Source organism: Schistocerca cancellata, chromosome 10 (genome assembly GCF_023864275.1).
Source record: "Schistocerca cancellata isolate TAMUIC-IGC-003103 chromosome 10, iqSchCanc2.1, whole genome shotgun sequence".
Classification (NCBI taxonomy): domain Eukaryota; kingdom Metazoa; phylum Arthropoda; class Insecta; order Orthoptera; family Acrididae; genus Schistocerca; species Schistocerca cancellata.
The window spans coordinates 183,413,070-183,429,870 of NC_064635.1; positions in this window are offsets into that span (position 1 = coordinate 183,413,070).

A 16,801-nucleotide genomic window follows, 5' to 3' on the forward strand; every position below is an offset into this window, starting at 1 on the left:
TTCTTTGGCTCATCCCTGGGGGTCTCTGTTAGACCTCGATGCACCACAGCAGGTTTACTACATCCCGTAGACCATCACATTGACGATGAAACACAGAAATTGCATCGGGAATCAATATAAAATTCACAATGCCGATTTATATTGACGAGAGTAACGTTTCGGAGAGTCTCTATTTTGGCTCATCCCTGGGGGCTCAGTGTTAGACTCCGATGCACCACAGCAGGTTTACTGTATCCCTTAGAGCATCATATTGACGATGAAACACAGAAATAGCATCTGGATTCAATACAAAATTCACAATGCCGATTTATATTGGCGAGAGTAGTGTTTCGGGGAGCCTGTTTTTTCGCTCTTCCCTGGGGGTCAGTGTTAGACTCTGATGCACCACAGCAGGTTTACTGTATCCCTTCGACCATCACATTGACGATGGAACACAAAAATTGCATCCGGATTCAATACAAAATTCGAAATCCCGATTTATATTGACGGGAGTAACGTTTCGGGGAGTCTGTCTTTTGGCTCAACCTGGGGGCTCGGTGTTAGACTCCAATGCACAACAGCAGATTTACTGCATCCCTTCGACCAACATATTGACGATGAAACACAGAAATTGCATCGGGAATCAATACAAAATTCACAATACCGATTTATATTGACGGGAGTAACGTTTCGGGGAGTCTGTTTTTTGGCTCTTCCCTGGGGGCTCAGTGTTAGACTCCGATGTACCACAGCAGGTTTACTGAATCCCCTCGACCGTCATGTTGACGATGAATCACAGAAATTGCATAGGGTATCAATACAAAATTCACTATACCGATTTATATTAACGAGAGTAACGTTTCGGGGAGTCTGTTGTTTGGCTCTTCCCTGGGGGCTCAGCTTTAGACTCCGATGCTCCACAGCAGGTTTCTGTATCTTTTCGACCATCATATTGACGATGAAACAATGAAATTGCATCGGGAATCAATACACAATTCCCAATACCGATTTATATTGACGAGAGTAACGTTTTGGGGAGTCTGTCTTTTGGCTCTTCCCTGGGGGCTCAGTGTTAGACTCCGATGCACCACAGCAGTTTTTCTGAATCCCTTCGACCATCATATTGACGATGAAACACAGAGATTGCATCGGGAATCAATACAAAATTCACAATACCGCTTTATATTAACGAGGGTAACGTTTCGGGGAATCTGTTTTTTGGCTCTTCCCTGGGGGCTCAGTGTTAGACTCCGATGCACAACAGCAGGTTTACTGTATCCCTTCGACCATCATATTGACGATGAAACACAGAAATTGCATCGGGAATCAATACAAAATTCACAATACCGATTTATATTGACGAGAATTACGTTTTGGAGAGTCTGTTTTTTGGCTCTTCCCTGGGGGCTCAGTGTTAGGCTCCGATGCACCACAGCAGGTGTACTGTATCCCGTCGACCATCACATTGACGATGAAACACAGAAATTGCATCGGGAATCAATACAAAATTAACAATACCGATCTATATTGACGAGAGTAACGTTTCGGGGAGTCTGTTTTTGGCTCTTCCCAGGGCGCTCAGTGTTAGACTCCGATGCACCACAGCAGGTTTACTGTATCCATTCAACCATCACATTGACGATGAAACACAGAAATTGCATTGGGAATCAATACAAAATTCACAATACCGATTTATATTGACGAGAATAACGTTTTGGGGAGTCTGTTTTTTGGTTCTTCCCTGGGGGCTCAGACTCCGAAGCACCACAGCAGGTTTATTGTATCCCTTCGACCATCATATTGACGATGAAACACAGAAATTGCATCGGGAATCAATACTAAATTCACAATACCGGTTTATCTTGACGAGAGTAACGTTTCGGTGAGTCTGTTTTTTGGTTCTTCCCTTGGGGGCTCAGACTCCGATGCACCACAGCAGGTTTACTTTATCCCTTCGACCATCACATTGACGATGAAACACAGAAATTGCATCGGGACTCAATACAAAATTCGCAATGCCGATTTATATTGACGAGAGTAACGTTTTGGTGAGTCTGTTTTTTGGTTCTTTCCTGGGGGCTCAGACTCCGATGCACCACAGCAGGTCTACTGTATCCCTTCGACAATCATATTGACGATGAAACTTAGAAATTGCATCGGGAATCAATACAAATTTCACAATACCGATTTATATGGAGGGGAGTAGCGTTTCGGGGAGTCTGTTTTTTGGCTCTTCCCTGGGGCTCAGTGATAGACTCTGATGCACCACAGCAGGTTTACTGTACTCTTCAAACATCACACTGACGATGAAACACAGAAATTGAATCCGGATTCAATACAAAATTCGCAATGCCGATTTATATTGACGAGAGTAACGTTTCGGGGAGTCTGTTTTTTGGCTCTTCCCTGAGGGGCTCAGTGTTAGACTCCGGTGTACCACAGCAGGTTTACTGAATCCCTTCGACTATCATGTTGACGATTAAACACAGAAATTGCATCGGGAATCAATACAAAATTAACAATACCGATTTATATTGACGAGAGTAACGTTTCGGGGATTCTGTGTTTTGGCTTTTCCCTGGGGCTCAGTGTTAGACTCCGATGCACCACAGGAGGTTTGCTGTGCCCTTCGACCATCATATTGACGATGAAACACAGAAATTGCATCGGGAATCAATACAAAATTCACAATACCGATTTATATTGACGAGATTAACGTTTTGGGGAGTCTGTTTTTTGGTTCTTCCCTGGGGGCTCAGACTCCGAAGCACCACAGCAGGTTTATTGTATCCCTTCGACCATCATATTGACGATGAAACACAGAAATTGCATCGGGAATCAATACAAAATTCACAATACCGGTTTATCTTGACGAGAGTAACGTTTCGGTGAGTCTTTTTTTTTGGTTCTTCCCTGGGGGCTCAGACTCCGATGCACCACAGCAGGTTTACTTTATCCCTTCGACCATCACATTGACGATGAAACACAGAAATTGCATCGGGACTCAATACAAAATTCGCAATGCCGATTTATATTGACGAGAGTAACGTTTCGGTGAGTCTGTTTTTTGGTTCTTCCCTGGGGGCTCAGACTCCGATGCACCACAGCAGGTCTACTGTATCCCTTCGACAATCATATTGACGATGAAACACAGAAATTGTATCGGGAATCAATACAAATTTCACAATACCGATTTATATGGAGGGGAGTAGCGTTTCGGGGTGTCTGTTTTTTGGCTCTTCCCTGGGGCTCAGTGATACACTCTGATGCACCACAGCAGGTTTACTGTACTCTTCAAACATCACACTGACGATATAACACAGAAATTGAATCCGGATTCAATACAAAATTCGCAATGCCGATTTATATTGACGAGAGTAACGTTTCGGGGAGTCTGTTTTTTGGCTCTTCCCTATGGGCTCAGTGTTAGACTCCGGTGTACCACAGCAGGTTTACTGAATCCCTTCGACTATCATGTTGACGATTAAACACAGAAATTGCATCGGGAATCAATACTAAATTCACAATACCGATTTATATTGACGAGAGTAACGTTTTGGGGAGCCTGTTTTTTGGTTCTTTCCTGGGGGCTCAGACTCCGAAGCACCACAGCAGGTTTATTGTATCCCGTCGACCATCATATTGACGATGAAACACAGGAATTGCATCGGGAATCAATACGAAATTCACAATACCGATTTAAATAGACGAGAATAACGTTTCGGAGAGCCTGTTCTTTGGCTCATCCCTGGGGGTCTCTGTTAGACCTCGATGCACCACAGCAGGTTTACTACATCCCGTAGACCATCACATTGACGATGAAACACAGAAATTGCATCGGGAATCAATATAAAATTCACAATGCCGATTTATATTGACGAGAGTAACGTTTCGGAGAGTCTCTATTTTGGCTCATCCCTGGGGGCTCAGTGTTAGACTCCGATGCACCACAGCAGGTTTACTGTATCCCTTAGAGCATCATATTGACGATGAAACACAGAAATAGCATCTGGATTCAATACAAAATTCACAATGCCGATTTATATTGGCGAGAGTAATGTTTCGGGGAGCCTGTTTTTTCGCTCTTCCCTGGGGGTCAGTGTTAGACTCTGATGCACCACAGCAGGTTTACTGTATCCCTTCGACCATCACATTGACGATGGAACACAAAAATTGCATCCGGATTCAATACAAAATTCGAAATCCCGATTTATATTGACGGGAGTAACGTTTCGGGGAGTCTGTCTTTTGGCTCAACCTGGGGGCTCGGTGTTAGACTCCAATGCACAACAGCAGATTTACTGCATCCCTTCGACCAACATATTGACGATGAAACACAGAAATTGCATCGGGAATCAATACAAAATTCACAATACCGATTTATATTGACGGGAGTAACGTTTCGGGGAGTCTGTTTTTTGGCTCTTCCCTGGGGGCTCAGTGTTAGACTCCGATGTACCACAGCAGGTTTACTGAATCCCCTCGACCGTCATGTTGACGATGAATCACAGAAATTGCATAGGGTATCAATACAAAATTCACTATACCGATTTATATTAACGAGAGTAACGTTTCGGGGAGTCTGTTGTTTGGCTCTTCCCTGGGGGCTCAGCTTTAGACTCCGATGCTCCACAGCAGGTTTCTGTATCTCTTCGACCATCATATTGACGATGAAACAATGAAATTGCATCGGGAATCAATACACAATTCCCAATACCGATTTATATTGACGAGAGTAACGTTTTGGGGAGTCTGTCTTTTGGCTCTTCCCTGGGGGCTCAGTGTTAGACTCCGATGCACCACAGCAGTTTTTCTGAATCCCTTCGACCATCATATTGACGATGAAACACAGAGATTGCATCGGGAATCAATACAAAATTCACAATACCGCTTTATATTAACGAGGGTAACGTTTCGGGGAATCTGTTTTTTGGCTCTTCCCTGGGGGCTCAGTGTTAGACTCCGATGCACAACAGCAGGTTTACTGTATCCCTTCGACCATCATATTGACGATGAAACACAGAAATTGCATCGGGAATCAATACAAAATTCACAATACCGATTTATATTGACGAGAATTACGTTTTGGAGAGTCTGTTTTTTGGCTCTTCCCTGGGGGCTCAGTGTTAGGCTCCGATGCACCACAGCAGGTGTACTGTATCCCGTCGACCATCACATTGACGATGAAACACAGAAATTGCATCGGGAATCAATACAAAATTCACAATACCGATTTATATTGACGAGAATTACGTTTTGGAGAGTCTGTTTTTTGGCTCTTCCCAGGGCGCTCAGTGTTAGACTCCGATGCACCACAGCAGGTTTACTGTATCCATTCAACCATCACATTGACGATGAAACACAGAAATTGCATCCGGATTCAAGACTAAATTCGCAATGCCGATTCATATTGACGAGAGTAACGTTTCGGGGAGTCTCTATTTTGGCTCATCCCTGGGGGCTCAGTGTTAGACTCCGATGCACCACAGCAGGTTGACTGTATCCCTTCGACCATCATATTGACGATGAAAAACAGAAATTGCATCGGAAATCAATACAAAATTCACAATACCGATTTATAGTGACGAGAGTAACGTTTCGGGGAGTCTGTTATTTGGCTCATCCCTGGGGGCTCAGTGTTAGACTCCGATGCACCACAGCAGGTTTACTGTATCCCTTAGAGCATCATATTGACGATGAAACACAGAAATAGCATCTGGATTCAATACAAAATTCACAATGCCGATTTATATTGACCAGAGTAACGTTTCGGGGAATCTGTTTTTTGGTTCTTCCCTGAAGGCTCAGTGTTAGACTCCGATGCACCACAGCAGGTTTACTGTATCCCTTCGACCATCAGATTAACGATGAAACACAGGAATTGCATCCGGATTGAATACAAAATTAATAATGCCGATTTATATTGGCGAGAGTAATGTTTCGGGGAGCCTGTTTTTTGGCTCTTCCCTGGGGGCTCAGTGTTAGACTCCGATGTACCACAGCAGGTTTACTGAATCCCCTCGACCGTCATGTTGACGATGAATCACAGAAATTGCATAGGGAATCAATACAAAATTCACTATACCGATTTATATTAACGAGAGTAACGTTTCGGGGAGTCTGTTGTTTGCCTCTTCCCTGGGGGCTCAGTTTTAGACTCCGATGCACCACAGCAGGTTTCTGTATCTCTTCGACCATCATATTGACGATGAAACAATGTAATTGCATCGGGAATCAATACACAATTCACAATACCGATTTATATTGACGAGAGTAACGTTTTGGGGAGTCTGTATTTTGGCTCTTCCCTGGGGGCTCAGTGTTAGCCATCGTTGCACCACAGCAGGTTTACTGTATCCCTTCGACCATCATATCGACGATGAAACACAGAAATTGCATCGGGAATCAATACAAAATTCACAATACCGAATTATATTGACGAGAGTAACGTTTCGGGGAGCCTTTTCTTTGGCTCTTCCCTCGGGGCTCAGTGTGAGACTCCGATGCATCACAGCAGGTTTACTGTATCCCTTCGACCATCACCATGACGATGAAACAGAGAAATTGCATCGGGATTCAATACAAAATTCTCAATGCCGATTTATATTGACGAGAGTAATGTTTCGGGAAAATTATTTTTGGTTCTTCCCTGGGGGGTTCAGGTTCCGATGCACTACAACAGGTTTACTGTATCCCTTCGACCATCATATTGGCGATGAAGCACAGAAATTGCATCGGGAATCAATACAAAATTCACAATACCGATTTATATTGACGAGAGTAACGTTTTGGGGAGTCTGTTTTTTGGTTCTTTCCTGGGGGCTCAGACTCCGAAGCACCACAGCTGGTTTATTGTATCCCGTCGACTATCATATTGACGATGAAACACAGGAATTGCATCGGGAATCAATACACAATTCACAATACCGATTTATATTGACGAGAGTAACGTTTTGGGGAGTCTGTCTTTTGGCTCTTCCCTGGGGGCTCAGTGTTAGCCATCGTTGCACCAAAGCAGGTTTACTGTATCCCTTAGACCATCATATCGACGATGAAACACAGAAATTGCATCGGGAATCAATACAAAATTCACAATACCGAATTATATTGACGAGAGTAACGTTTCGTGGAGCCTTTTCTTTGGCTCTTCCCTGGGGGCTCAGTGTTAGACTCCGATGCATCACAGCAGGTTTACTGTATCCCTTCGACCATCACCATGACGATGAAACAGAGAAATTGCATCGGGATTCAATACAAAATTCTCAATGCCGATTTATATTGACGAGAGTAATGTTTCGGGGAAATTGTTTTTGGTTCTTCCCTGGGGGGTTCAGGTTCCGATGCACTACAACAGGTTTACTGTATCCCTTCGACCATCATATTGGCGATGAAGCACAGAAATTGCATCGGGAATCAATACAAAATTCACAATACCGATTTATATTGACGAGAGTAACGTTTTGGGGAGTCTGTTTTTTGGTTCTTTCCTGGGGGCTCAGACTCCGAAGCACCACAGCTGGTTTATTGTATCCCGTAGACCATCACATTGACGATGAAACACAGAAATTGCATCGGGAATCAATATAAAATTCACAATGCCGATTTATATTGACGAGAGTAACGTTTCGGAGAGTCTCTATTTTGGCTCTTCCTGGGGGCTCAGTGTTGGACTCCGATGCACTACAGCAGGTTTACTGTATATCTTCGCCCATCATATTAACAATGAAACACAGAAATTGCATCCGGATTCAATAAAAAATTCACAATGCCGATTTATATTGATGAGAGTAACTTTTCGGGGAGTCAATATTTGGCTCTTCCTTGGGGGCTCAGTGTTAGACTCCGATGCACGACAGCATTTTTACTGTATCCCTTCGACCATCACATTGACGATGACACACAGAAATTGCATCCGAATTCAATACAAAATTCGCAATGCAGATTTATATTGACGAGAGTAACGTTTCGGGAAGTCTGTTTTTGGCTCTTCCCTGGGGGCTCAGAGCTAGACTCCGATGCACCACAGCAGGTTTACTGTATCCCTTCGACCATCAGATTAACAATGAAACACAGGAATTGCATCCGGATTGAATACAAAATTCACAATGCCGATTTATATTGACGAGAGTAACGTCAAATTTTTTTGCTCTTCCCTGGAGGCTCAGTGTTTGACTCCGATGCACCACAGCAAGTTTACTGTACCCTTCGACCATCATATTGACGATGAAACACAGAACTTGCATCGGATATCAATACAAAATTCACAATACCGATTTATATTGACGAGAGTAACGTTTCGGGGAGTCTGTTATATGGCTCTTCCCTGGGGACTCAGTGTTAGACTCCGATGCACCACAGCAGGTTTACTGTATCCCTTCGAGTATCATATTGACGATGAAATACAGAAATTGCATCTGGGTTCAATACAAAATTAACAATGCCGATTTATATTGACCAGAGTAACGTTTCGGGGAATCTTTTTTTGGCTCTTCCCTGGGGGCTCAGTGTTAGACTCCGATGCACCACAGCAGGTGTACTGTATCCCTTCGACCATCACATTGACGATGAAACACAGAAATTGCATCGGGAATCAATACAAAATTCACAATACCGATTTATATTGTCGAGAGTAATGTTTCGGGGAGCCTGTTTTTTGGCTCTTCCCAGGGGGCTAAGTGTTAGACTCCGATGTACCACAGCAGGTTTACTGAATCCCTTCGACCGTCATGTTGACGATGAATCACAGAAATTGCATAGGGAATCAATACAAAATTCACAATACCGATTTATATTAACGAGAGTAACGTTTAGGGGAGTCTGTTATTTGGCTCTCCCTGGGGGCTCAGTTTTAGACCCCAATGCACCACAGCAGGTTTCTGTATCTCTTCGACCATCATATTGACGATGAAACAAAGAAATTGCATCGGGAATCAATACAAAATTCACAATACCGATTTATATTGACGAGAGTAACGTTTTGGGGAATCTGTCTTTTGGCTCTTCCCTGGGGGCTCAGTGTTAGACTCCGATGCAACACAGCAGGTTTACTGCATCCCTTTGACCATCACATTGACGATGAAACACAGAAATTGCTTCCGGATTTAATACAAAGTTCGCAATGCCGATTTATATTGACGAGAGTAACGTTCTATTGAGTCGGTTTTTTGGCTCTTCCCTGGGGGCTCAGTGTTAGATTCGGATGCACCACATCAGGTTTACTGTATCCCTTTGAGCATCATATTGACGATGAAACACAGAAATTGCATCTGGATTCAATACAAAATTCACAATGCCGATTTATATTGACGAGAGTAACGTTACGGGGAAATTGTTTTTGGTTCTTCCCTGGGGGGTTCAGACTCCAATGCACCACAGCAGGTTTACTGTATCCCTTCGACCATCATACTGACGATGAAACACAGAAATTGCTTCGGAATTTAATACAAAATTCATAATGCCGATTTATATTGACTAGAGTAACGTTTCGGGGAGACTGTTTTTTGGCACTTCCCTAAGGGCTCAGTGTTAGACTCCGATGCCCCACAGCAGGTTTACTGCATCCCTTCGACCATCACATTGACGATGAAACACAGAAATTGCATCCGGATTCAATACAAAATTCGCAATGCAGATTTATATTGACGAGAGTAACGTTTCGGGGAGTCTGTTTTTTGGCTCTTCCCTGGGGGCTCAGAGTTAGACTCCGGTGTACCACAGCATGTTTACTGAATCCCTTCGACTATCATGTTGACGATTAAACACAGAAATTGCATCGGGAATCAATACAAAATTAACAATACCGATTTATATTGACAAGAGTAACGTTTCGGGGATTCTGTGTTTTGGCTCTTCCCTGGGGCTCAGTGTTAGACTCCGATGCACCACAGCAGGTTTACTGTATCCCTTCGACCATCATACTGACGATGAAACACAGAAATTGCATCGGGAATCAATACAAAATTCACAATACCGATTTATATTGACGAGAATAACGTTTTGGGGATACTGTTTTTTGGTTCTTCCCTGGGGGCTCAGACTCCGAAGCACCACAGCAGGTTTATTGTATCCCTTCGACCATCATATTGACGATGAAACACAGAAATTGCATCGGGAATCAATAAAAAATTCACAATACCGGTTGATCTTGACGAGAGTAACGTTTCGGTGAGTCTGTTTTTTGGTTCTTCCCTTGGGGGCTCAGACTCCGATGCACCACAGCAGGTTTACTTTATCCCTTCGACAATCATATTGACTATGAAACACAGAAATTGCATCGGGAATCAATACAAAATTCACAATACCGGTTGATCTTGACGAGAGTAACGTTTTGGGGAGACTGTTTTTTGGCACTTCCCTAAGGGCTCAGTGATAGACTCTGATGCACCACAGCAGGTTTACTGTACTCTTCAAACATCACACTGACGTTGAAACACAGAAATTGAATCCGGATTCAATACAAAATTCGCAATGCCGATTTATACTGACGAGAGTAACGTTTCGGGGAGTCTGTTTTGTGGCTCTTCCCTATGGGCTCAGTGTTAGACTCCGGTGTACCACAGCAGGTGTACTGAATCCCTTCGACTATCATGTTGACGATTAAACACAGAAATTGCATCGGGAATCAATACGAAATTAACAATACCGATTTATATTGACGAGAGTAACGTTTCGGGGATTCTGTGTTTTGGCTCTTCCCTGGGGCTCAGTGTTAGACTCCGATGCACCACAGCAGGTTTACTGTATCCCTTCGACCATCATATTGACGATGAAACACAGAAATTGCATCGGGAATCAATACAAAATTCGCAATGCCGATTTATATTGACGAGAGTAACGTTTTATTGAGTCTGTTTTTTGGCTCTTCCCTGGAGGCTCAGTGTTAGACTCGGATGCACGAAAGCAGGTTTGCTGTATCCCTTAGACCATCAGATTGACGATGAAAACAGAAATTGCTTCGGAATTTAATACAAAATACATAATGCCGATTTATATTTACTAGAGTAACGTTTCGGGGAGACTGTTTTTTGGCAGTTCCCTAAGGGCTCAGTGTTAGACTCCGATGCACCACAGCAGGTTTACTGAGTCCCTTCACCCATCATATTGACGATGAAACAAAGAAATTGCATCGGCAATCAACACAAAATTCACAATACCGATTTATATTAACGAGAGTAACGTTTCGGGGAGTCTGTTTTTTGGCTCTTCCCTTATGCTCAGTATTAGACTCCGATGCACCACAGCAGGTTTACCGTATCCCGTCGACCATCACATTGACGATGAAACACAGAAATTGCATCCGGATTCAATACAAAATTCGCAATGTAGATTTATATTGACGAGAGTAACGTTTCGGGGAGTCTGTTTTTTGGCTCTTCCCTGGGGGCTCAGTGTTAGACCCCGATGTACCACAGCAGGTTTACTGAATCCCTTCGACCGTCATGTTGACGATGAATCACAGAAACTGCATAGGGAATCAATACCAAAATCACAATATTGTTTTATATTGACGAGAGTAACGTTTTGGGGAGTCTGTTTTTTGGGTCTTCCCTGGGGGCTCAGTGTTAGACTCCGCTGCACCAAAGGAGGTTTACTGTATCCCTTCGACCATCACATTGACGATGAAACACAGAAATTGCATCCGGATTCAACACATAATTCGCAATGCCGATTTATATTGACGAGAGTTACGTTTCGGTGTGTCTGTTTTTGGCTCTTCCCTGGGGGCAACGTGTTAGACTCCGATGCAACACAGCAGGTTTACTGTATCCCTTCGACCATCATAATGACGATGAAACACAGAAATTGCATCGGGAATCAATACAATATTCACAATACCGATTTATATTGACGGGAGTAACGTTTCCGGGCGTCAGTTTTTTGGCTCTTCCCTGGGTCTCAGTGTTAGACTCCGATGCCCCACAGCAGGTTTACTGTATCCCGTCGACCATCACATTGACGATGAAACACAGAATTGCATCCGGATTCGATACAAAATTCGCAATGCAGATTTATATTGACGAGAGTAACGTTTCGTGGAGTCTGTTTATTGGCTCTTCCCTGGGGGCTCAGTGTTAGACTCCGATGTACCACAGCAGGTTTACTGAATCCCTTCGACCAACATGTTGACGATGAAACAAAGAAATTGCATCGGGAATCAATACAAAATTCACAATACCGGTTTATATTGACCAGAGTAATGTTTCGGTGAGTCGGTTTTTTGGTTCTTCCCAGGGGGCTCAGACTCCGATGCACCACAGCAGGTTTACTTTATCCCTTCGACCATCACATTGACGATGAAACAGAGAAATTGCATCGGGACTCAATACAAAATTCGCAATGCCGATTTATATTGACGAGAGTAACGTTTCGGTGAGTCTGTTTTTTGGTTCTTCCCTGGGGGCTCAGACTCCGATGCACCACAGTAGGTCTACTGTATCCCTTCGGCAGTCATATTGACGATGAAACACATAAATTGCATCGGGAATCAATACAAATTTCACAATACCGAATTATATGGAGGGGAGTAGCGTTTCGGGGTGTCTGTTTTTTGGCTCTTCCCTGGGGCTCAGTGATAGACTCCGATGCACCACAGCAGGTTTACTGTGCTCTTCAACCATCACACTGACGATGAAACACAGAAATTGCATCCGGATTCAATATAAAAATTCGCAATGCTAATTTATATTGACGATAGGAACGTTTCGGGGAGTCTGTTCTTTGGCTCTTCCCTGGGGGCTCAGTGTTAGACTCCGATGCACCACAGCAGGTTTACTTTATCCCTTCGACCATCATATTGACGATGAAACACAGAAATTGCATCCGGATTCAACACATAATTCGCAATGCCGATTTATATTGACGAGAGTTACGTTTCGGGGAGTCTGTTTTTTGGCTCTTCCCTACGGGGCAACGTGTTAGACTCCGATGCACCACAGCAGGTTTACTGTATCCCCTTGACCATCATATTGATGATGAAACACAGAAATTGCATCGGGAATCAATACAAATCTCACAATACCGAATTATATTGACGAGAGTAACGTTTCGGGGAGTCTGTTTTTTGGCTCTTCCCTGGGGGCTCAGTGTTAGACTCCGATACATCACAACAGGATTACTGTATCCCTTCGACGATCTTCTTGACGATGAAACAGAGAAATTGCATCGGGATTCAATACAAAATTCTCAATGCCGATTTATATTGAAGGGAGTAACGTTTCGGGGAAATTGTTTTTGGTTCTTCCCTGGGGGGTTCAGACTCCGATGCACTACAACAGGTTTACTGTATCCCTTCGACCATCATATTGACGATGAAACACAGAAATTGCATCGGGAATCAATACAAAATTCACAATACCGATTTACATTGACGAGAGTAACGTTTTTGGAGTCTGTTTTTTGGTTCTTCCCTGGGGGATCAGACTCCGTTGCACAACAGCAGGTTTTTTTGTATCCCTTCGACCATCATATTGACGATGAAAGACAGAAATTGCATCGGGAATCAATACAAAATTCACAATACCGATTTATATTGACGAGAGTAACGTTTCGGGGAGTCTGTTTTTTGGCTCTTCCCTGGGGCTCTGTGTTAGACTCCGATGCCCCACAGCAGGTTTACTGTACCCCCTCGACCATCATATTGACGATGAAACACAGAAATTGCATCGGGAATCAATACAAAATTCGCAATTTAGGTTTATATTGACGAGAGTAACGTTTCGGTGAGTCTGCTTATTGGTTCTTCCCTGGGGGCTCAGACTCCGATGCACCACAGGAGGTTTACTTTATCCCTTCGACCATCACATTGGCGATGAATCACAGAAATTGCATCGGGACTCAATACAAAATTCGCAATGCCGATTTATATTGACGAGAGTAACGTTTCGGTGAGTCTGTTTTTTGGTTCTTCCCTGGGGGCTCAGACTCCGATGCACCACAGCAGGTCTACTGTATCACTTCGACAATCATATTGACGATGAAACACAGAAATTGCATCGGGAATCAATACAAATTTCACAATACCGATTTATATGGAGGGGAGTAGCGTTTCGGGGAGTCTGTTTTTTGGCTCTTCCCTGGGGCTCAGTGATAGACTCCGATGCACCACAGCAGGTATACGGCATCCCTTAAACCATCACACTGACGATGAAACACAGAAATTGCTTTCGGATTTAAAAAAAAATTCGCAATGCCGATTTACATTGACGAGAGTAACGCTTTATTGAGTCTGTTTTTTGGCTCTTACCTGGGGGCTCAGTGTTAGACTCGGATGCACCAAAGCAGGTTTGCTGTATCCCTTAGACCATCACATTGACGATGAAACACAGAAATTGCTTCCGAATCTAATACAAAATTCATAACGCCGATTTATATTGACTAGAGTAACGTTTCGGGGAGACTGTTTTTAGGCACTTCCCTAAGGGCTCAGTGTTAGACTCCGATCCACCACAGCAGGTTAACTTAGTCCCTTCACCCATCATATTGGCGATGAAACAAAGAAATTGCATCGGCAATCAATACAAAATTCACAATACCGATTTATATTAACGAGAGTAACGTTTCGGGGAGTCTGTTTTTTGGCTCTTCCCTGGGGGCTCAGTGTTAGACTCCGATGCACCACAGCAGGTTTACTGTATGCCTTCGAACATCATATTGACGATGAAACACAGAAATTGCATCGGGAATCAATACAAAATTCACATAACCGATTTATATTGACGAGAGTAACGTTTCGGAGAGTCTGTATTTTGGCTCTTCCCTGGGGGCTCAGTGTTAGGCTACGATGCACCACAGCAGGTGTACTGTATCCCTTCGACCATTACATTGACGATTGAACACAAAAATTGCATACGGATTCAATACAAAATTCACAATGCAGACTTATATTGACGAGACTAACGTTTCGGGGAGTCTGTTTTTTGGCTCTTCCCTTATGCTCAGTATTAGACTCCGATGCACCACAGCAGGTTTACCGTATCCCGTCGACCATCACATTGACGATGAAACACAGAAATTGCATCCGGATTCAATACAAAATGCGCAATGTAGATTTATATTGACGAGAGTAACGTTTCGGGGAGTCTGTTTTTTGGCTCTTCGCTGGGGGTTCAGTGTTAGACCCCGATGTACTACAGCAGGTGTACTGAATCCCTTCGACCGTCATGTTGACGATGAATCACAGAAATTGCATAGTGTATCAATACCAAAATCACAATGTCGTTTTATATTGACGAGAGTAACGTTTCGGGGAGTCTGTTATTTGGCTCTTCCCTGGGGGCTCAGTGTTAGACTCCGCTGCAACATAGGAGGTTTACTGTATCCCTTCGACCATCATATTGACGATGAAACACAAAAATTGCATCGGGAATGAATACAAAATTCACAATACCGATTTATATTGACGAGAGTAACGTTTTGGGGAGTCTGTTTTTTGGTTCTTCCCATTGGGCTCAGACTCCGAAGCACCACAGCAGGATTATTGTATCCCTTCGACCATCATATTGACGATGAAACGCAGAAATTGCATCGGGAATCAATATAAAATTCACAATACCGGTTTATAATGACGAGAGTAACGTTTCGGTGAGTCTGTGTTTTGGTTCTTCCCTGGGGGTTCAGACTCCGATGCACCACCGCAGGTTTACTTTATCCCTTCGACCATCACATTGACGATTAAACACAGAAATTGCATCCGGATTCAATACAAAATTCGCAATGCCGATATATATTGACGAGAGTAACGTTTCGGTGAGTCTGTTTTTTGGTTCTTCCCTGGGGGCTCAGTCTCCGATGCACCACAGCTGGTCTACTGTAACCCTTCGACAATCATATTGACGATGAAACACAGAAATTGCATCGGGAATCAATACAAATTTCACAATACCGATTTATATGGAGGGGAGTAGCGTTTCGGGGAGACTGTTTTTTGGCTCATCCCTGGGGCTCAGTGTTAGACTCCGATGCACCACAGCAGGTTTACTTTACCCCTTGACCATCATATTGACGATGAAACACAGAAATTGCATCAGGAATCAATACAAAATTCACAATACCGATTTATATTGACGAGAGTAACGTTTTGGGTTGTCTGTTTTTTGTCTCTTCCCTGGGGGCTCAGTTTTAGACTCCGATGCACCACAGCAGGTTTCTGTATCTCTTCGACCATCATATTGATGATGAAACAAAGAAATTGCACCGGGAATCAACACAAAATTCACAATACCGATTTATATTTACGAGAGTAACGTTTTGGGGAGTCTGTTTTTTGGGTCTTCCCTGGGGGCCCGGTGTTACACTCCGATGCTCCACAGAAGGTTTACTGTATCCCTTCAACCAACACATTGACGATGAAACATAGAAATTAAATCCGCATTCAATACAAAATTCGCAATGAAGATTTATATTGACGAGAGTAACGTTTCGGGGAGTCTGTTTTTTGGCTCTTCCCTGGGGGCACAGTGTTAGACTCCGATGCACCACAGCAGGTTTACTGAATCCCTTAGACCATCAAATTGACGATGAAACACAGAAATTTCTTCTGGATTTAATACAAAATTCGCAATGCCGATTTATATTGACGAGAGTAACGTTTTATTGAGTCTGTTTTTTGGCTCTTCCCTTTGGGCTCAGTGTTAGACTCGGAAGCACCACAGCAGGTTTGCTGTATCCCTTAGACCATCACGTTGACGATGAAACACAGAAATTGCTTCCGGATTTAATACAAAATTCATAATGCCGATTTATATTGACGAGAGTAACGTTTCGGGGAGACTGTTTTTTGGCTCTTCCCTAAGGGCTCAGTGTTAGACTCCGATGCGCCACAGCA